The sequence below is a fragment of the Zalophus californianus genome, chromosome 6 (assembly GCF_009762305.2).
Source record: "Zalophus californianus isolate mZalCal1 chromosome 6, mZalCal1.pri.v2, whole genome shotgun sequence".
Classification (NCBI taxonomy): Eukaryota; Metazoa; Chordata; class Mammalia; order Carnivora; family Otariidae; genus Zalophus; species Zalophus californianus.
Window position 1 is genome coordinate 4,282,556 of NC_045600.1, and position 21,587 is coordinate 4,304,142.

Here is a 21,587-nt window from a genome sequence, read left to right on the forward strand (position 1 = left end):
TAATAAAATTAACAACCACCAACCCAGAAGCAACACTGATGCTTACAGACATCTGCCTACATGTTTCTGGTAAAATAAGGTAAAAGCCTTGAACTCTTCACTTACTGGAACTCAGCTCCTCAGAAACGTTTTAATAATAATTTATTTCTCATTAGATACTCTCATAATTGACAAATACCTAGCCCTCATTGTCATTATTTGTGGATATGTTCCTTTATGGACTCACACACGGATTCACTAATAAAAGGACCCATACCAAGATGTACCAAAGCCACAAACAAGACGCCTGTATTCCTAACTTCTGCGACAATTCATGTCCCGCCAAGACAAGAAATGAGGTTTGTTTTTATGATGGACCTCAGAGTTATAGGGTTTAATCAAAATCCTCGGTTCAGACACCCCAGGGTACTCATCATTGGTCTAGGCTTGGGACTGTTTATTTATTCATGTATACATTTGTTCATTCATTTATTCATTGACTAAAAATTATTTGATCATATTCATGAATCACAACAAAGCAGGAGAAAGATAAAAGAATATCACTAACTTCTGTCTTTTGTTTAATTTCTCCCAAAACTAATACACTAGACCTCTTTCTACAATGTACTCACTGTTGCGCATATGGATCCATCATTCTTCCTGCAAACCCACACCCATCATAACCATGCGTGGCCCTCTTATTTTAGTCTTTCTTTAATTTGGTCAAATTTTAAATACATAACGAAGGAAATCCAGGAGCATCTCATTTTACTTCACCAACCTTTCACCAACAATCTTTACTGGTGTTTCTCTATCAACATGCTAGACACCCAAATCTTTATTAATGGTGGAATGTGTAAATCGAGAGTGATGGAATATAAAATGAAATATTAAACAAATGTAAAATGAATGAAGAGTCCTCTTTCACCTTTTTTTAAAAAGAACCTTGCTTAATAGGGCCTAATGAAAGGGATGCTTCCTCCCCTCCATTAGGATAAAGTTTTATGGACCGCAGTTGTGGCGACTTGTATGAATTACAAACTTCAGTCCATGTTACATTATTATCCTTGTACCATGCATGGACTATTATTTATTTTTCATTTTTAAAGTAAATAATATAATAATGTAATGAATATTGACAAAACCACTATTCAGCCCTCCACCTATGACTTGGACAGTACATTTTTTATATTCTCCCACCAAGATACAAAGATCTTCAATGTTAGAGAAATGTTCACATAAACTGTGGAACACACAGACAAGGTAATATAAACAGTTGATAAAATAAATTAATAAACCTATGTCTTTTCTCCATGAAGCTAAGACTCTTTTGCCCGTGAATCTCAGTTGCACAGAATTGAATTAATTATAATCTCTGTTTCATAAGACACTGTCATCTCTAGCCTATAACTAATCCTCTGTTATTAATTTGTGTATTATTGATTTATATAATTATTAATATTTAATATTCAAAAAACTCCCATTACCCAACTACCCAACACAACTAAGAGAGGAGCCATTAGTCACATATGACTATTTAAATTTAATAAAATTTAATAAAAATCAATTAAAAATTCAGTTCCTCATACACACTAGCTACATTTCATGTGCTCAAGAGTCACATGTAGCGAGTGGCTACCATATTAGACAGAACAAATTATATAAAACATATCCATCACTGCAGAAAACCCTATTGGGCAACACTAATAAATACTTTTTATCTTTACGGAATAATCTAGAACTTTTTCTAACGAAGCTAAATTGGGTTAATTATAGTTCTTGATCACTGGTCCATGCTGATTCTTTCTTGTTTGATTTGGTCATTTCTAAAGAAGTTTTAATGAGCAACCATAAATTCAATCTCTTACTCTTACAGGTAGAACACTGACATTATCTTTCTTCTCCCTTTGTGCTCCTTGCTCAGCATTAGCATCTTAGATCTTTATCCATGGAGAATTGTTTAAATAGACTATGTATATATACACAGTGAAACACAAAGTAGCCGGCAAAAGGAATGAAACAGACTAGATTACTTTGATAGAGGTCAAAAGTGCAGACCTGAATTAACTGTAATCCTTGGGCCCTTCTCATCACCAGTCCATGTTTTGGCCTTTCCTGTATTTTATGCATTTATGTAATTATTTATTTGTTTTTAGTACTAAAATCAACATCCAACACACCATCATGCAAAAACAAGAGTATTGACTACTCCTTAACCAATACATTTTTTTAAATGGAACTTAGATGTACAGAATTAGAATAAGCTTAATCCTGGGATCATGAGATATTATCATCATAGGACCATGTTTGCCATCTCCTGTTTTATTCCTTAATTTGTTCATTCATGCATTTACTGAGTTATGAACACCCTTGAACAACTTCCCAGCAAAGATTTAAGAACATCAACTATTACTTACATTTTCTTTATGTACCTTATCCATCCAAATAAGATTCAACATCCTCATAAATATTGCATGATAAAATGAACTATGGTGTGTCCATTTTGTGCAACAGAAGGCAACTGTTTAAAAACTGAACACCCTGGATCATTTTCAATGGCTTTCACTTAGGTAGAATTAAAATAATGAGCCTTAGTTTATGAATCATTACTCTCATTGGTCTACACTTGGCCCTTATCTATTCCTTTCAAAAAATCATAAAAGAATACCTATGAATCTTACCCAACAAACAGAAAACTACCATTATCTGTGTCTCTCTGAGCATCACTTCTGCCAAGTTAATACCTAAATTTATCATTGCAGAAGTGCCTATATAAACCATAGTGTATAAATTAATAGTAAAATGCTTTTGAAATAAAACAGCTTAGGGCGCCTGGGTGGCTCAGTTGGTTAAGCGACTGCCTTCGGCTCAGGTCATGATCCTGGAGTCCCGGGATCGAGTCCCACGTCAGGCTCCTTGCTCAGCAGGGAGTCTGCTTCTCTCTCTGACCCTCTTCCCTCTCGTGCTCTCTATCTCTCATTCTCTCTCTCTCTCAAATAAATAAATAAAATCTCTAAAAAAAAATAAAATAAAATAGGGCGCTTGGGTGGCTCAGTTGGTTAAGCGACTGCCTTCGGCTCAGGTCATGATCCTAGAGTCCCGGGATCGAGTCCCACATCGGGCTCCCTGCTCAGCAGGGAGTCTGCTTCTCTCTCTGACCCTCTTCCCTCTCATGCTCTCTATCTCTCATTCTCATTCTCTCTCTCTCAAATAAATAAATAAAATCTTAAAAAAAATAAAATAAAATAAAATAAAATAGCTTAGATTTTTTTAATGTCCTTCAAATTTGCAGGATTATGTAATCATAAATCATAAATCTTGTCTTCATTAGTCCATGCTTAATCCTTTATTTTATATACACATTCATTTATTTTTAATAAATCAATAAACAAGAACTCACCACTCAACCCAAGAGTAAGAAAAAGTAACAATTATATTTATATAAAGAGATATACATGTTATATACATGCCATGTACATGTATACAATTAATATATATGAATGTAATTGTTTTTATTTGCTCATCTCCTACACAGAAAGCAACCTAGTTATGTTATTTTTTAACCTGGTGACAGTTAGGCCAGATGAGATTCATCACCTTGGTTCATGACGCAGTCTCCTCATTGGTCTATGTTTGACCATCTTTGATTTTTTTTGTGCCTGTTCATGTTTAATAATGCATACACACACACACCCATCAGCCAACCAGCCAACCTTAGAAGAGTAACACTAACCATCACTCACGTTGGTTGGTCCATGGCTCATTTTCCACAGAGGTCACAGCCAAGATCTTCATCAACAAGAGTGTCGTTAGACCCACCCTGGGGCCTCCATTCTGTGGAACACAAGGCACGTATTAAAAAGGATGAAACAACCAGGTATTCTTTAATGGCTGTAGGATGAGCAGCTCAAGATGAATTACAATTTGTTTCATGACACACTCTCACCATTGGCCTAAGTGTAGTTCTCATTGTACATAGTTTTTCACTTAATAATCTTATTATAATAAACGTGCATGACCTAATCAAAAACAAGATTAACAGCCATTTTAAGCATCTGTCTCTATGCTTCTTACCCACAAAGGAACCAGCCCAGATCTTCCTAATGGACTCAGATATGCAGAGTTGAGGTAATAACGATCTTTGACTCCAGGTATAATCACATCATTGTTTCCTACATGCCCCTTTTACTGTTTTTACTTATTTTTTTTAAATATAATAAACACATAAGGTCAGCACTAACACAGAACAAAAATATCAATCAGCACTTACATTAGGATTTCTATTCCAATGCTTCTTATCCACAGAGGTAAGAGCTTTGTTTTGTTTTATGGTTTTAAATGGTCCACAATGGTACATAAGTGTATTAATCTTAATCCATAATTCATAAAACATTATCTTTGGTGCTTCATTATCAGCCCTCTTTCATTCTTTCGTTTATTTTATTTAATCATCTAATTCATTTTTTTAATTTTTCATTTAAATTCAATTAGCCAACATACAGTACATCATTAGTTTCACATGTAGTGTTCAATAATTTATCAGTTGCGTATTACACCCAATGATCATCACGTGCCCTCCTTAATGCCCATCACCCAGTTACCCTGTCCCCACAGCACCGCCTCCCCTCTAGCAACCCTCAGTTTGTTACTCATCTAATTCATATTTAACTGTACAGCAAATACACTCAAAGCCACCATCCAGCCCCAGACCAATGACCATCTATGTAACTGTTGATACGCTTCCTACTCACCAGCCCAACACCCTCGAATTCATTGGGCTTTGTTTCTGTTTGTTTTGTTTTGTTTTTTTAATAACTACAGTTGGATACAACAGATTACTCATAACCCTTGTTTAAAAACACATCCTCATCACTGGTCCACGCTTGGACCTCTTTAGTTTTATTTATGCATTCGTTCATTTTTAACTATTCAGTAAAACCCATTAAGCCCCATCTACACCCATCTACAGTTGCGTTCCCCACAAAGATCTTTCATCTCCTGTGAGAAACCCCCATGTGCCCATTCTATGGAACACAAAACCCCATTAAAAGGAAGAAAATAGCCTAGACCTTTTTTGTTTGTTAATGTCAGGTTAGCAGACCTGGATTAATCATAATCTTTTGTCCAGAACACATTCTCACAATGGCTGATTCAAGGCCTTTATTACATTATTTCTTGACTCTTTATTCTTTTTGATAATAAAATTAATAACCACAAAGCACTCTGATCTCTTTATAGCCCTTGGTTGTGGAGAATTAATCACGATCCTTGGTTCAGGTCACTTCTGGCCATTGCCCCAGGGTTGCCCCTCTCTTAGTTTACGGATTCTTAAAGCCTATACAACAACCATGCATGGCCCCCACCTCCACTCCCCTGGCTCTTAGCCCCTTGCTGCCCTCTGCCTTCAATGGTCACTCCCAAATCTCCCGAATACCCTCCCCTTCCCCTTTTATATATATATATAAATCACATATGTGATTTATATATTACATATATACATAAATCACATGTGTGGATTCTTTACAAATATTTTCCAAGGGCCACTGGCTTGCAGGACCTCTGCAGGGCTCTGTCAAGGGGGAGCATGAATCCATATGACTCACTGAAGAGCACACCCGCCAGGGGATGGTACAAGGACTCAAATCGAGATCCTTGAACTGTGTGCCATCTTCACTTTGACTGACTATGTGCTCACAGCCATAAGGCACCGCTCCCAATGGTTAGAGCACATGGGCTCAACACCACACTGCCTGCCTCCAAAACCAGCCTCAAACCCTGACGAGCTGGGCAGCATCAGGAAAGTTAGCGAACCTCTATGTGCCTGTTTCCCCATCTGCAAGATCCTCGCAGCACTAGTCCCTGAGCAGAATTAGCCATTATTTTCCCACCAAAGGCAAGCAGGTAAAGTCCTCCACCCCCACCCTGTCTCTGAGCCCTCACCCAAATCTTTCTTCCCTCTGCAGCAGCGCCCGAGCTGTGGTGCTAGACAGACAGACAGACCAGGTTCCACCCCAGCAGGCACTCATGAGCTGTGTAACTGCAGAGACGTGACCTGGCCTCTCTGTCTTGTGCCCCGACTTGTGCGATTTGTAGACTGAGGACAGCAGCACCCTCGTGGGTCCAGCGTGAGGGTGCAGTGAACTACCGACAGTTCCTCAAGCAGCTCCCACCCTGCACACCCCCCCTCCCCGGCCCACCCGCCCACCCCGCTGGCCAAACGGCCCCCAGTCTCATCAGAGAAACGAATTATCTCGATACTCAGGCCAAGCCGAGGGTTTCGGGAAGGATGGGCCTCGGGCAGGAAATTGTTGGGATCTGTTCTTTTTTGGACACGGCATCAAAGCTTAAACAAGTGCCCTGGAAAATAGAAATCCAACTAAGGGATGCGCTTTAGAAACTAAAATTCATTTCACGAAATGGGGCTGCCCTCGGGGGAGTCTATGCCAGGAGATTCTTGATGATCAAATCGTTTCCCAGAAACTACAAATGCCTCTACTCTGACCCTTACTGACAATATAGCCAGTTTCCTCCCTACCCTCCCAGACTGTCCTGGTAGGTGCCCAGCACACTGACCACGGTACAACTCTTGAGACATGAAACATTAAAAATAGATTAAGTTTTAAAAGATACGTACGTCATGATAATGTGTGTATAATGTAATATATACATACATATATCCACTTGGGGACTTTCCTAAGGGAGTAATGGGAAGACCACCAGGCTGGGAACCTGCGCTCCTGCCTTTGCCTTCATTACACTGCATGGCCTGGGCAAGGCCCGTCCCCTCTCTGAGCCTCAGGTGCCAATAATCCACCAGTCTGCCCTCCCTCCCAGGTGGTGTGGAAGTGAAAAGCATCAAGTTTAAGTGCAAGTTCCTTCCAAGCATCAGAGGATCATTAATGTTGTACCTCCTGTACCCAGCACGTAGTGTTCACAGCATGCCTTAGCATACATTATCTTGTTTGATCCTCACAGCAGCCCTGCGAATTAGACATAATAATCATAATTAGCCAATATTGATTGAATGCATACACTGCCCCGGGCACCACGCTGCCTGCTTGGCATATGCACTGACAGTCCTCTGGGGTGGGTACAATTCAACAGTATCTCTGTTTTTCTTCCCCTCCAAAAGTTCTGAGCCCACATTTTGTGCCAGGCACTGGTCTAGGTCCTGGGATACAGCAATGACCAGAACAGACAAAATCTGAGAGCTAACATCCCTTGGGTGGAGACAGAAGAGACAATATTGAAAGTACGTACAATATGCGGTATAGGACACAATGATAAGACCTATGAAGAAAAATAAACCAGAAGGGGGAGCAATAGCCAACAACCACAAGAAAGCCTCCCTGAGAAGGTGATACTGGAGCAGACATTCTTAGTCCCAATTTTACACACAGGGAAACTGAGCTTCAGAAAAGTGAAGTGACTTACAAGTGGTCACACAGCAAGGAGAAAGCTAAGCTCCAGAGTCTGTCTTACCCACTTACCGCCACTGCCTAATTTTTGTGGCAGTTCTTGCTCTCTGATACCCCACTGTCAGCCTCCAAGGTGAGTGTGGGAAGGAGTGTGTGGGTGAGTGGGAGGGCTTGTGTGACCTCCCACACAGGCAGTCCCAGGAGCACGGAGCGTTTCCAGGATATACTAAAAGCCCTGGGTGAGTAAATACACTGCCTTTCTTAAAGAAGATGCAGTGGGTATAGTTGCTGTAGGACTTGCACAGAGCCGGTGTCAGCTCATGCTGAAATCAGAGCATGCACAAAACACGGCCGAGCAAGTCAGCAAAGATGCTAGCCCCATATCCTGTCTGGGGTAGGAGGGCATCCAAATGTACTTCCCCTACCCAGTACTCCCCTCTCCCCCCCGTCAGCTACACTCTGCCAAGGTTTTAGTTGCAAATACCCTGCCCAGAAATGGGAGGAGGTCACCCAGTCCTCATGCCCTACATGAGCTAAGACTCCTTGGAAAAATTCTTCGTTCCAACTGGCCACACTCAAAAGAGCAAACAAAGAAATATTTATAAAGTGATTGTTTTCTCCTCCCCCCGACCAAAAAAAAAAAAATAGAGAGAGAGAGAAAGAAATTTGGTAAGAACATATATGAGAATACGGGGGGAACTTGCCCACTGCTTCTAGAAGCCATGAAGTTGAACCAGACAACCTAATTGTTCATCTTGCCCTTCACCTACTCAGCTTCTTTTCAGCTCCCACTCAACCTCTCTATAATTCTCAATACCCAAGGAAATCCCTATTCCAAGACTTAATATTTCATTAGATTGATCCTGTCCATTTAGTGTGTATAATTCTCATTTCCCTAACTAGAGCTAAAATCTTCTAGTCTTAAATTTATATGTGTTTCTATTTCATGGACTCCCTCTCCAAAAGCAAACTCATACACCTCTCTGAGCACCTGTTCATCTATAAAATGTGGACAATGATTCTTAGCAATCAGAGATATTAAATACCATCTCAATAAAAATAGTTATGACAATTACAATTTTAACTATAATGGAGTATTTATTGAATGCTAACCATATGAGAAACATTGTTTTAAACTCTTTAAATGTTTGACTCATTTAATTTTCAAGTACCCATTACTAAGGTGCTGTTGGTGTCCCCATATTACAACTGAGGAAACTGAGGCACAGAGTTTAAATACTCACAAAACTAGTAAATGGCAGACCTGGGAATTAAACCTGAGCATCTGGGATGTGTGTAACAGGACTTAGCCCATAGGCAGGTTATCAAAATATATCTGCTGAATTTGAGCCAGGTCTTCAGGGAGGCTTGCTGATTTGCCCTTTAGCCCTCTGTCTGATTCCCTCTCTCCTTGCCTTGTACTCCAGCAGGCTCCTGAGTCATTTTTTACATCTGCTTCCCTTAGTATTCAGTTATCATAGGAACCACCAGAAATGTGACTTGATTAATTATACTGCAAGATGTCAGTGGTATAGTTGACCCTTATATGTGTGATAGTCACAAATAGGACAAACTAGAGAAGGTGTTACTTGAGAAATAAATTTAGAGTCTGGGGGATAAGAGGTCCAGCTCCCTGATAGACCAGGAGGGTGGGTCTAACATGGGTTAACCCCAATGAGTGCATTTTTTTTTTCAGACAATCTTAGAGAAAAAGAAATGGGAAGGGGATATGAGTCTGGAAGAAAAAAGCAGACCGGGGTTCAAATCCTGATTCTGTACTGTTCCTTACATGATTTGGGGCCAGTCACTTAGCATTCCTAAACCTCAATTTTCTTATATCTTAATTGAGGGTGGTAATTGCTATCATGGAGGGTCATTGTGATGATTTAGAGGAGATAAAATTATGCCAAGTGGCTACAAAAGGACTGAGCATGCGGTTGGGCTCAGGGCTTAGTCATCCAGGAGAGCCAGGGGAAGGAGGCTGCCTGCTCTTTCTCAGTGCAGTGTGAAAAGTGTTGGGACTGAGAGTTGCTGCTGAGAAGCTCCAGCACCACAGCTGGGCCTTGGTCCCTGTGAGCTGGCAGCCCACCTGTCGTCCCAGAGCCACCTGAACCAGTCAGTTTGCTCAAAGGCATAACAAAAGGCAGGAGTTTCTCCAGCAAGCTCCCCTCACAGGAAACATCTCTTCAGACACCAAGTAAGCCTTTGATGTGGGTGAGAAACTGACTATTCTCCCTCACTCATCCATCTCTCTACCCTCTGCACTTGAATTTATTCACTCATCTCACCAGCATGCATCAGCCACCACACCATCTCTCCATCTGCTGATGTCTCACTGAGGCAAGCATCCGTCCATCCATCTGACTGAACATCCACCCTTCCACCTCTCCATATTACGCACAGGAATCAGACAAACCTGGATTGCAATCCTGGGTCTTGCTTCCTAGCTGATCTTGGACAAGTCACTAACTTCTCAGAGTCCTCTCATCTGTAAAATAAAGGGAAATCAGTCATAGCTGGGGTGAGGATTTAAAGAGAGTGGACATACCGATGCATGGAATGAGCAAATTATCATTAAATGTTCATTCCCTCTGCTTCTGCAATTGGGACAGGATTTATACAGGGAGAAAACCAGTACATCTTGCATGACATATTAAAAAATGCTTTTTAGAAATTATCTGCAGTGTTTTAGTAGTGTGCATCCCCACGCGGTCCCAGGGGCTGGGTGGTGGCCAGAGCGGTTTGGGGTAGTGGTCCCTCCTGGACTCACAGCAGAGAGTGCCATCTAGTGGATCGGCAACCAGCAGGGTCCCTGGTAGGTCCTGGGCTGTTGTTCCGCTGTGGGGTCACAGTTCTGAGCCAGCCAGAGGTCCCAGTCCCCAGACTGCAGACTGCCATGGTTCAGATGTAGTGCATGGACTGTCTTAATCACTCAGGGGGCCTGGACTGCCAGGAACCTTTTGTTTTGTGGATGATAGCCAGTTCTGTTTTGCCTACCCCAGCCCAACTCCCCTTTAAATGTTTCCAGAAAAAAAAGAATTGGCTAGCACCTCCTGTTTGTTGAGTGTCTATTATGTATTAGAAACAGGGCTGGGGGCTTCCCGTGCACTGTCTCTGAGCCTCTAAATGACCCTGGGAGAGACTCAGCAGTTGCCCCATTTTCAGTAAGAAAACTGAGGTTTACTGAGGGAGGATGGGTTACTTACTTAAGGTGAGGGCATATAGCCAGACCCCTGAATCTGTACTTACCTGCTGTCATCCCAGTGTCCCCTGAAAGTGCAGGAAGGAATTTGGACACTGATTTGAACAAGCCAACTGTAAAAGAAATTTATGAGTCAATTGGGGATATTCGAATGCTGAATAGATGCTGGATGACATTAAGGAAAGGCTGTTAATTTTTTAACTGTGAAAGTGGCATTGTGGTTATGTTTTTAAAACAGAAAAGAGTCCTTCTTTTTTAGAGATAGGCATTGAAATATGCTCCGAGGAAACAATATGGTGTCTGGAATTTGCTTGATTCCAGTACAAGGGGACAGTATAAGGCTCAGACAGAGCAAGAGGGGCTGAGAGCTGTGGCACCTGGATGGCAGCAATGTGGAAACTGTGTCAATTGTGATTGAAAATACGTATCATTTTCTCTACTTTTGTGTCATTTCAAATTTTACATAATTGAAGGTTTTAAAGATCAACAGGTAAAAATAAAGTGCAGGAGGTGAGGGGGTAGGAGAGGAGAAGCCATTGAAAAAAGCAAAGGAGCCCAGCATCCAGACAAAGTGTTGGGAGCATTAGGGAGCTGATTCATAGGAATAAATGCCTCAAAGTGGAGAGGGTACAAGAAAGGGGCCAGGGCTGGTAGGAGCAAGCCATTCTAAGTTGGGTGGATTAAGGAGAAAGTGCAAAGGTACAGGGTGCTACAGAACGAGATGCCCACCAGCCACCCCTAGGCCCTCCTGCTTCCCTTAGACCTCACCCCCATGCCCCCCGTAGGCCCTCCAGCCCCCTCCCTGGCCCTCCTGCCTCCCTCAGACACCCCATGTTCCCTCCAGGCCCTCCAGCCCCTTCCCTGGCCCTCCTGCCTCCCTCAGATCCCCCGTGTTCCTCCCTGGCCCTCCTGCCCCCTCCCTGGTCCCTTTCCTCCTCCTGAAGATGTCCTGGCCCTTGCAACCTTTCCACTGGCTCTACAAGGACCTGCTGGCACCTCCCTTCTCCAAGGCAGAGCTGCCCACCTGATGAGTCCCTCCTGAGACCAGCTTGGCTGGTAAGGATTGAGCTGTCTAGCTTTCAAATGCCTTTTTTAGTTTTTTAGTTTTTTGCTATTTTCTTAATTGCCTTTTGGGGAGGAAAAGAATTAGTGCTTTTGCCCTAAAACCGTGTACCAAGCTGCTCTCAGCATCCTCAGCCCCTTTCTGCCCCCACACCCACCACCCACCCGCCCCCGCAGCCCCCTCCTCTGCGTCAGTCTTATCACCCACAGCAAACTGACTAACACTCCACCCCACGTCCGGCCCATCTCCCCAGACCCCATGGACCACCACCACCCACCTCCTCCTCAACCTGATCCCTGGCCCTTCTACAGGGGCCAGACTCTCTGTGCGGTGGGCTTCCCAGGCACCTCGCCACTCTGGAAAAGCTCCCTCCCTCCCTCCTCCTTCGCTTCCCATCCGGGAAAGCCAGCCCCAGGACAGCTCCCCGGGACCCTCCGGCAGCCTGGTGCATTGCAGCAGGGCCCTCAGTGAGGGAGGGGCACAGCCGGCAGCCACCCCGAGCCAGAGCCTGCCACCCCTCCCGGCTGTCCCCAGCCAGGCAAAGGGCCCGGCCCCCCTCTCGATGCTGCAATTAAAAACGCCACTACAAAAGCAACAGAACCGGTCCCTACTGACGGTCTCCCCCTCCTCACTTTCTGGGCTCAGAAATGTGGCCCAGGCGGCCCCCTTGTGGCACTTGGGGGCGCCACAGACCCTTGGCTGGTGTCTGAAGAATTCAGACTGTCTGATTCCACTGCACCGTGAGTTGGCACAAATCTTAAGTGGCCCAAGTCCTACCCGCTGCAGACCTGGCTCAGCCGCCTCCCTGAATCGGGGGCCGGTCCTCCTCCCTCCCTCCCCCATTCCCCATCGGGCCCTCCTCGCTCCCTCCCTCCCAGGACCAGCGCTCTCCTGCTCTCCTGCTCTCCTGTTGAATACTGCTCCAACACGCAGACAGGTGTCTGGAAACTGTAACGGCAGTGGCAGCAGGAGGGAAGGTGTGGGGACAGGGGCTTTTTTTAGTGACGTTTGGGGAAACTGAGGAGCAGGGAGGCTCACAGTCCCTGTGCCAGTCAGAAAAGGGGCCGGAGACCCTCCCTCCCAGAGCATGTTCCAACTTAAAGCATCTCCCTGAGGCGAGGGGCTGCCCTGAAGACTATCCCCTGTTCCCCTTTCTCAATCATCAAGCCCTCATCCCCTCCAAAGCCAGTCCTCCCCACGAAGAAGCCCTGGCGGGCCCCCCCGGATATGCTCCATCCTCTCTCACGCACTGTCCACATAAACAAGCCCCAGCCCCCTCTGTCTCTATCTGCAATCTGCTTGGAGGTGGGCAGGGCCCTCTCCACGTCAGGTTAATAATGCCATTTTCATAAGCCTCTGCCCATAGGTGCTACCACCTAATTTTGAATCTGCCCTTCAAACGGATTGGGCCACAGAGGAGCTGGGATCTCAAGCACCGCTGGGAGGTGCTTATAACTAATCAATCCATCCCCTGCCCACCCACGCCCCCCCAGCACTTGGCTCTGCCTTCCTGAGCAGTCTTCAGCAGCAGGGTGTGGTGGGGAGCTTCAGACGGCCTGGGGTTCCATCCCAGCCTGGCCTCACAGCAGCTGAGAGACGGTGAGTATGCGACTTCACAATCCCCTGCCTCAGTTTCCTTATCAACCCAATGGGGATTATGAGGCTGGTGCTCAGAGTTTTTCCTGGGGTGAGTCCTATGCAGGCAGCCCAGCTCAGGGCTTGGCCCCGAGACAGGGCTCCATAAATCTCACCTGCCATCATCTGCCCCCACCCCCCCCCGCCGGATCACTTGATGTGCAGTGACTGACTTACTCCCTGTCTCTCTCCCCCACCAGACTGAGCTTCCAGGACAGGAAGCCGACTGCCCCTGCTCGGGGTCCTGCCTCCCACTCAGGTCTGGGCCTGACAAGGTAGGTGCACTGCGGTGGTTTGCAGAATGAGTGCATGGGAGGATGCCCAGATCCCACAGTCTGTGGGATTCCCGGAGCCCACTGGGTTTCTCTTTCCCAGACGCACCCCGCCCCTCCTGCCTAAGCCAGCCCTTCCAGGCGGCGGCAGAGCTAAGTATTTCTCATGCCTTACCCCGGGGCCCTGCGTGCTGTTACATACAAGGCAAATTCTTGCTGTATTAAATGCAGATGTGGGCTCGCATGCGTTTCTACCGCCTGCTGCATCTACTGTGAGCTCACAGGCCAGGGGCTGCCTCTGGCTGACTTGATTTGTGCGATAAGCCGGCAGAGGGGTCTCTGGCAGGCAAGGTTCCCGTTTGTATTTGGGGCAGGGTCGTGAAAGGCCAGACTGTCTTCTTTCTTGCGCACCACTTGTTACATGTGCGCCTCCCTCCCTGGGTCCCACTGTCTACTCCATAAGCATTCATGAAGTGTCTGATGTGTGCTAGGCGACTCTTATCTCATTTCATCTCGCGGAGAGGGAGCCCCTCTCGTATCTATTGCACAGGGAAAAACAGAGGCTCTGAAAAGTAAAGGGAATTGCATGGTCTCACAGCTGGGAAGCAGGGAGTCCAGCCCGGTCTGGTGTTGTCTGTCTCGCGAGCCCCCCAGCCCCACCACGGGCGCCTGCCGCCGCCGCCGCTGCCGCTGCTGCAGGCTGACCAGGGCCGGCCAGCCGCCAGCCAGCGGCTCCTGCAGAAAAGGCAGGGGGTTGCATAGAGAGCATTCTCCCTGGCAACTAGCAGAGGGGCCATAAAAAACGGAGGGCTCAGACGCCGCTTAACAGAGAGATCCGAGCAGCTGGACCTGGGAGGGGAGACCCGCGCCCTCCCCTGGGCTCTCTGCAGAACAGCAGGGCAAAGGGCTCAGTCCCAGACCCCACCGAGCAGGGGCAGAGGCACCCCAGGACAGGTGTAGACGGCTGTGATCGGGACGGTGACAGGAACCCCAAATCTGATCCCTCGGTGGGTGGGGGGCTCGCTCCTCAGCATGGAAAGGAGAGGACTGAAGTGAGCTTGCTGTCTGTGAAGAGCCGAGGGCAGAGGGGGCGAGGGGGCTGCAGCAGAGCCGCGGAGGCAGATGCAGAAAGCAGGGGAGGGCTCGGCAAAGCAGCTCCGTGTGCGAGCCCTGAGCGGGCTGCTCGGGGAGAGAGGGAGCTCCCTGTTACGGGAGGCATCCGAGCAGAGAGAGGCAGGCCGGTACTTGGCCGGGAGGCTGCAGCACGGCTCCCTGCCCGGGCTGGCAGCCCGCACGTCTAGGCCTTTGAGAAGCTCCTACAGAGCTAAGTCCCGAGCGGGGCTGGCTGCGGAGGAGGCAGGCTGGGGTCAGAGCAAGGATGCGCAGACTTTTCCCATGTACCTTGCCCTGAGCTGCATGGCAAAGGCACGGAGATGGCTGGTGGAGCGCTTCTGTCACAATGAGGCAGTGAGGGAGAGGAGCAGAGGATGGGGGTGAGTGCTCGGGGCCAGCGGGGGGGAGGTGGGGGGCTGTTCTGCAGCCAACTCCCCATCTCAAGGGCCGGGCCACCTGGAGTGGCCAAGTGCCCGCCCCAGCTCCCAGGCCCAGAAAAGCTGGCCTGGGTCCTCTCTGGGGCAACAGGCTGGTGCAGCGGGTCGGGGGGAGCCTTCCTGCGGGGGGGGGAAGTCGGGGGAGGGGGTCTGGTGAGTTGAGAGGCCGCCCGGTCATGGGAAAAGCAGGGCCCTTTGCTGGAGGCTGGGCCGCAGCCACAGATTCAGCAGGCTGCTGGACCGTGACTTGGATGCTCTGGGGACTCGTGAAAGCCCCTCACCCGGCGATGGGGCCCAGGGGCCTGCATGTTGATGAATGCGGCCCACGCTGCACTGGGCGCTGGATCTCCAGGCCCATTCATGGGGGCTCAGTTCCCAGGAACTCTGGGTGGACGGGGCCTTTATCAGGGGACCCCCGCTAGACGAGGCTCTGTTCTGCAGTTTCTAAAGGAGTTTTCTTGTCTTTGTTCCCAGTGCAGGCGCTCAGGGAGCGCGTGCACACGTGTGTGCATGTGTGTGTGTGTGTGTGTGTGTGTGTGCGCGCGCATGTTGGGGGGGGGAGAGAGAAAGAGAAAGAGAAAGAGAGAGAGAGAGAGAGAGAGGCTGGCTGAGGGGCCAGCCCAGGGTTCCTTGTCTGTGAAATGACCAGGCTGCCCTAGCTCACCCTCTCGAGGCAGTGACGCACTTTCATGGGGCAGTAAGACTGTAAGATTCAGGGAGGGCAGAAGCACCTGGGGACCTGGGGATGGAGCCCCTTGTCACTGCAAGCCTAATTGTCCCGTTCCCGACATTCCGCCCCGGGCACTGTCGGGGTCCCGACAGCTGCTCTGACCCGCCGTGGGGGGGCAGCATCGCGTTGCAGGTGGAGAGTGCAGGCTGGCTCCCCACAGACAGACAGACAAACAGACTGCCCCCGCTGCCCCGCTTGGGAGCTGCTGGGAGACCTTGGGGAAACTGCTTTTCAGAGCCTGGGGTTTCTGTTATTAAGTCACTGCTCTTGTTTTAATCTATTAAAGGATTGCTTTGAAAGTGTCGATTTGCAAATGTTTGGTAAAGTGGTATTTGCATATGCGTTCCTGCCTCTGCAGCATTATGGGGGGGCAATGCGGGGGTGGGGAACAGAAGTCACGCACATAAGAAATTTTGCAAAGAAAGGTTTCTGGTCAAGGGTAGCTGGTGATGCAGGAAAGAGCTCAGGTTAGCGCTGGTGTGGATTTGAAAAGTCACCTACCCAAAATCCCTAACCAGCCAAAGGCCACCGGGCAGCAAACCCTTTAGCCCCTGATGGGCAGGCTGGCTGGGGAGGGGACTCCTGCTGAGAAGGAGGCGCTATCCCCCTCCCCAGGATACTTCCTCTGCTCCAGACACAAACAGAACCCAGCTCCCTGGCCCCTGCCCCCCCACACTCCCCCCCTTCCCTGCGTGAGGAAGTGGGGAGTGGGGTTTCGGCATGAAGCATGGGGCCACAGGGTAGGGGCACGGGCGGCTCCACACACAGAGGCAGAAAACCAGCCCCAGGGTGAGCCGCTCCAGAGTAAATAAACCCAACCTTTCGGAGAGAGGAGAGAGGAGTCTTTGTGCCCCGTGGCCGAGGAAGTTCACTTTTGTGTAAAAGGCAACACCCAAGCCATACTTGTACTAGGTAAGGCTGCCTCGCCTCACAAAAACCTCCTTCAGGCTGGGCCCGGCCCAGGGAGCGTTTTCTGTGAAATTCAGGAGAAGTCAGGTTTAGCCAGAAGTTTTTCCAGGAATTATTAACCCCTGGAGACTGTACCACTGTTCCTTCCGAGCCGTCCTTGCCAAAGTCCATAAAATACACGCCTAAAAAATCTGCCTGAAGAGCAGTCTGACATTTTATATATATTTATAAAAAAATAAAATAAACTATTGCCAAACTTTTCAGGAGAACCCAATTAAACCCGGCGGGGGCAGCCCCCTTCCCTGCCAGGGCGCTGACAGAAAGGCCAGGGTCTCCCTTGGGGGCGTCTGCACTGGGGCGAGGGGAGAGGGGGGTCTTCATTCTGCTCACACTCTCGGGCTTTTTTTCTTTCCTCTGTGGGTCTCTCCGAAGGCTCCTGTTTTCCACCGGCTACTGTGTGGGGTGATTTATTTGTGCTATTGTCTCACTGTTCCTATCACTACTCGATGTGTGCAGATGCTTTTCTGATCGGGAAACTGAGGCATGGGAATTCTCAGGGCCTGGCTTGCCAAAGACGTATACTTCACGTCCACTCTGAAGCTGGGTTTGTGCTCTCAAGATGGCCGGCCTCTCGGGGTGCCCCCCACCCCCCGACCCTGGAGGAAAAAAAAAAAAAAGACCAAAACCTTGAGCAGGTCAGGTGACTTCTGTCCCTCCCACAAGCAAGTGAGGCCCTCTGCCCCCCAGGGTGATGTGGACCTGGCATCATCGTCCCTCTGCCCCGAAGGCTGTGCTCCTTCTAGAACATGACCCTGTCCCAAAGGTAGCATCCACTGTCAGCCTGTCCTCTCCCCAGAGCCCTTGCCGTCACCACAGCTGGTGGCCCTGCTGTCACATGCTAAGACTTACCTCCTTCTTATGTTCTGGGACCAGGCCCATTTCCCTCTGGCAAGGAGAAGGCCATAAAAGACACAATCAACCGTTTCCACGCCGTAATTATGCCCCCCAAACCCATCACCAGCACGCTTGACCCTGAGATGATACCACCCCCTACTCATGGATTCTGGGGTCCTGCCAGCAGGCATGGAGGGAAGCTGGTGTTGCACCCCAGAGGTGGCAGAGCTCTTGGGGGCCGTGGGGGAAGTTTCCCCCGCCCCCAGGCGTGTGTTTGTGGTCTGATGCATTCTGAGCACTCACCCAGTGCGCTGGGCAGACAGCTCATTCCTCGGGAGCAGAATAGGAGGTCTTTTCATTGAAGGGAAGGCAGATCCGAGCGACCCAGGAGCCCAGGGCACTAGAAAGGGACAAAGGAAAGAGAGTGATTAACATGTGGCTGGTTTCGTGAATTCTAGAAAAATGCAAAACATTCTCCTGAACTAGGAAAACATGTCAATGAGGCATCGCACTTATGGGGACTATGCTTTGTTGGACTTTTGAACGAGGTGTTGGGGGGAGTTCGGTGTGACGTACATTTCAAAGCCTGGTCTAAAAGGCTCAGGAGAAGCTGTCTGGGAAGGCAGGCCGAAGCCCCCAAGTGTAAAAAGGCAGGGCACACACTGACAGGAGCAGGTAGCTCGCGGGGCGCCTAGAGAGGTCAAGGGATTGGCGGGGGTGGGGGGACGGGAACGAGGCTGGGAAGCTTCCAGCCAGACCCTGAAGGGTCCTACGTGCCAGGCTAAGGCTCTTGGACCTCATCCCAGAAGCTCCAGGAAGTCAGAAGGAGGATTTAAAGCAAGAAAGTGACAAGGTCAAAATGGCATTTTAGAAAGATCAATGAAAATAAACTTTGCGAACCATTTAACCCAGCTACCCCACCTCCAAGAAGCTGGGATAAAGGAACAGCCAGGGACGTGCTTACAGATGAAGCTATAAAAATGCTCGTTGCGGGGCCATTAGCAATAACAAAACAAGGAACGGCTTTGGTCCTTTTTAGCAGGCATCAGTGGGACAAAATCGTAGGAATTAAAACCTCAGTTCGTGACGTGCTCATTTATCTGGGCGAGGTCCACTCTTATCTTATGTATTTATTTTTATTTATTTTCTTAAATAATATAACAAGCAGCCATGAACCTGTGACCCACCCCCCTCCCGCCCCACCCAGATAACCAGGACTTTGACCAGAGCTCCTATCTGGACACATTCTCCAACCGCCCCCCTCCAGCACACTTACAGCTGGGATTTTCAACAACAGAAGAGGGTCTAATCAACAAGGGTGCATACATACCCCAGAATATTAAACAGCTCTTAAAAAGAATGAAACAGCCGAAACCTATTGTCTTTTAATGGACCTCGGTATTTTTCGCAGAACTGGATTATCATGATCCTTTGTTCATAAACACTTTGTCATCATTGGTCCAGGCATGTCCCTCTTTTATTTTGCTAATTAATGCATCCATATATTCATTTGTGATAATGTCATAAACACTTGTGAGCCCGCTCCTGAGAAATTACTTACACCTGCCCCGCGCTCCGTGTCCGACCCCACGGGGTAAGGACCTGGGGCTCTCGAGACAGTGGTGAGGGGGTTAAATCAGCCCCGGTGTGCTCAGATTACAGGGTACTAAGGTGTGTTATAAGGCACGGTGTCGATCTTGATTATCTCCAGGCAGATTCCTGAGGGAAGAAAAATAAGCAGAAGAAAATGTACACTGTGATGTAGCTTATGTAAAAAATAAACAAAATTATATATTTTAGAGGTCTATTTATATATACATACATAAATGCAGAGAGAAATATCTGGAACCGCACACCTGAAACTGGTAACAGCAATGAATATGCTGGGGGTGGGGGAGGGTTTGCAGATGGCTTTAGCTTTTATCTGTAGTGTTTGATTTTTAGTAATGAGTGTATTAATTATCAGCACATTCCTTGCATAATTAAAATAAACACTTTGTGTGGGGTTCTCTTTTTCTCTTTTTGGTTTTTCTCATTTGTTTGTTGGTGGGGTGGTTGGGGGGGGTCTGTTTTCCTTTTTTACAAAAACAAAAGGAAGAGCATTTTGGCTGACAGCCCAGAATGGGGCACACTTCCCCAAAACAAGTTCTGCAGACACGGGGGATTTATTTTATCCCAAAGATCATTCCTCTTTTAATTTTATATGTTCTAAAGCCGGAGCCCCGGGCCTCCCACTGGCATGTCAGTGACAGGAGGCCAGCAGGTGCAGGCCTGCCGGCTGCAATATCACCACCCCCAGGCCCCACATCCCTCTCCAGAGCTGCCCGCGGGGGTGTCTGCAATGCACCACCCTTTTGAGTCTTTAAGAGGCCCCAAAAGCGAATGTCCCGGCCCGTGTTCTCGGGGATCAGCTAGCTGGAATGAGAACTCCAGGAGAATGTCACAGGAGCTGGGCCCAGAGAAGGGGACACAGCGGGCCTCCAGGAGCAGTGGCCCCGCAGCTCCCACGCATAGTCAACAGGCGCACGGCCGGCTGGTGAACAGCCGGGGCCTCGCCGCATCCCCGGACAGCTAGCTTTCTGTGCGGAACCCACAGCTGCCATCTTCCCCCCTCCCACGTCTCATCAAGAGGGAGTGTGGCTCAACTGACCCGTCAGTTCCAGGACAAAGGGGAGCAACCCCACAGGTCTTTGCCTGCCCCCTTCTGTGTCCCTCTCCCCAAGACACCTCAACTCCTGCTTGCTCACTGAGCTTCAGACTCAACTCCCCAGGCCCCCTCCCAGCTGTCTAGGCTGTCAGGATCCCTGAGCAGGCACGGGGCTAAACTCGCAGCAAAACCATCTCAGTCTCATCTAAAGATGGAGACGCTGAAGCTCTGAGACCCCCCCCCCAGAAGACCAAACTAAGCCAACGTTCAACCCAAATCAGTGTGAGCCCTCATCCGGTTTCACCCTGGCCTCCATCCGCACAGATCAACTAACTCCTCGCGATAGCACAGACGGGGACCTTCTAGAACTTTCCTCCCCTCTGCCGGGCAGGGATCTATTTTTGACCATGACTTCGTGCAGAAGAAATGCGAGCACAGGTTAACCAGCCCTCTGCCAGTGTGACCAGCTCTTAATCGCCTTTCCTGCACACAAGGCTCTGCTGTTTATTACATAGCATTTGATTTTGGCCTGGGTTTGGTCCTGGTGAATACTTTAAGATATTTGTCATAGTTTTTCAGATATGAAATATGGTAGGATAAAGAAAAATAAAATGCAGTACCCGGGCTGACATCACCTGCATCCACCTCCGGGCCAGGGTAATTCAACATGAAGACGTTCGCTCCTACGGAAGGCCTCATAAATCCAGGCAATGCCAGTCCAAGTTATACAGTTGACTCAAGAAAAGGCTCTCCGGATCCCAACACTGACCCCTGACTGTCTCTTCTCCCCTCGTCCTCCCTCTGGGTTCTAGAAAAATGAGAAGGGCTTTCAAACAGGGAGGGGACAGATCCGCCTCAAATAAGAATTGTTTTTATCTGTGTTGAATACCTACTGTGTGCCAGGCATTTTCTATTTTATCTCATTTAAGGCATCAAGGCAATGCCTAAAGAGGACAGTCTCCATCCTACAGAAGGGGAGGGGGACTGACCATCATTTGACTAAAAGTCACCCAGGGGAGTCTGTGTTCTCTGCCCCCCCCGGAAGGCCCCTTGGGCCCCCTTTGAGCCCCCACCAGAGAGGTCACACTTGTTGTACCCCTGTGTACATGATCAGAGGTTTAAACACCTCCCTTGATTACATATAACAGAGTAACAGCATTATTCTGGATTTTTAATAATATTACCATATTAATGCAGTGTAAGGTCTCTACCTCCCCAGAAACTGTGTGGTGTAAAGACAGGGCGTACACACCTGGTCTGCTATGAGGTCAGCCTAGGAGGGCCGCAT

The 21,587-nt window shown here is 48.2% G+C and overlaps 1 long non-coding RNA gene and 2 other non-coding genes across 9 annotated transcripts in view; all 3 read right to left on the reverse strand.

The window, feature by feature from the left end:
* LOC113910142 overlaps window positions 1–21,099 on the reverse strand; it is a 56,532-nt gene extending 35,433 nt beyond the window's left edge. For 4 of the 7 annotated variants that reach the window (XR_003515932.2, XR_003515933.2, XR_003515928.2 and 1 more), the window contains exons 1-7: window positions 20,920–21,099; window positions 19,214–19,371; window positions 17,956–18,052; window positions 10,647–10,712; window positions 9,814–9,885; window positions 6,888–6,959; window positions 3,723–3,813 (exon numbers count right to left, since the gene is read on the reverse strand). This is a non-coding gene — a long non-coding RNA (uncharacterized LOC113910142). Of the gene's footprint in view, window positions 1–3,712; window positions 3,814–6,887; window positions 6,960–9,813; window positions 9,886–10,646; window positions 10,713–17,955; window positions 18,053–19,213; window positions 19,372–20,919 lie in introns of all 7 variants that reach the window. The other 3 variants (XR_003515931.2, XR_003515929.2, XR_003515930.2) reach the window with 3 other exon arrangements.
* Window positions 352–423, reverse strand: LOC113910762. The gene has a single exon (XR_003516253.1). It is a non-coding gene; the product is annotated as a small nucleolar RNA SNORD113/SNORD114 family (small nucleolar RNA).
* Window positions 19,040–19,115, reverse strand: LOC113910808. The gene has a single exon (XR_003516293.1). It is a non-coding gene; the product is annotated as a small nucleolar RNA SNORD112 (small nucleolar RNA).
* Window positions 21,100–21,587: the final 488 nt, after the last annotated feature.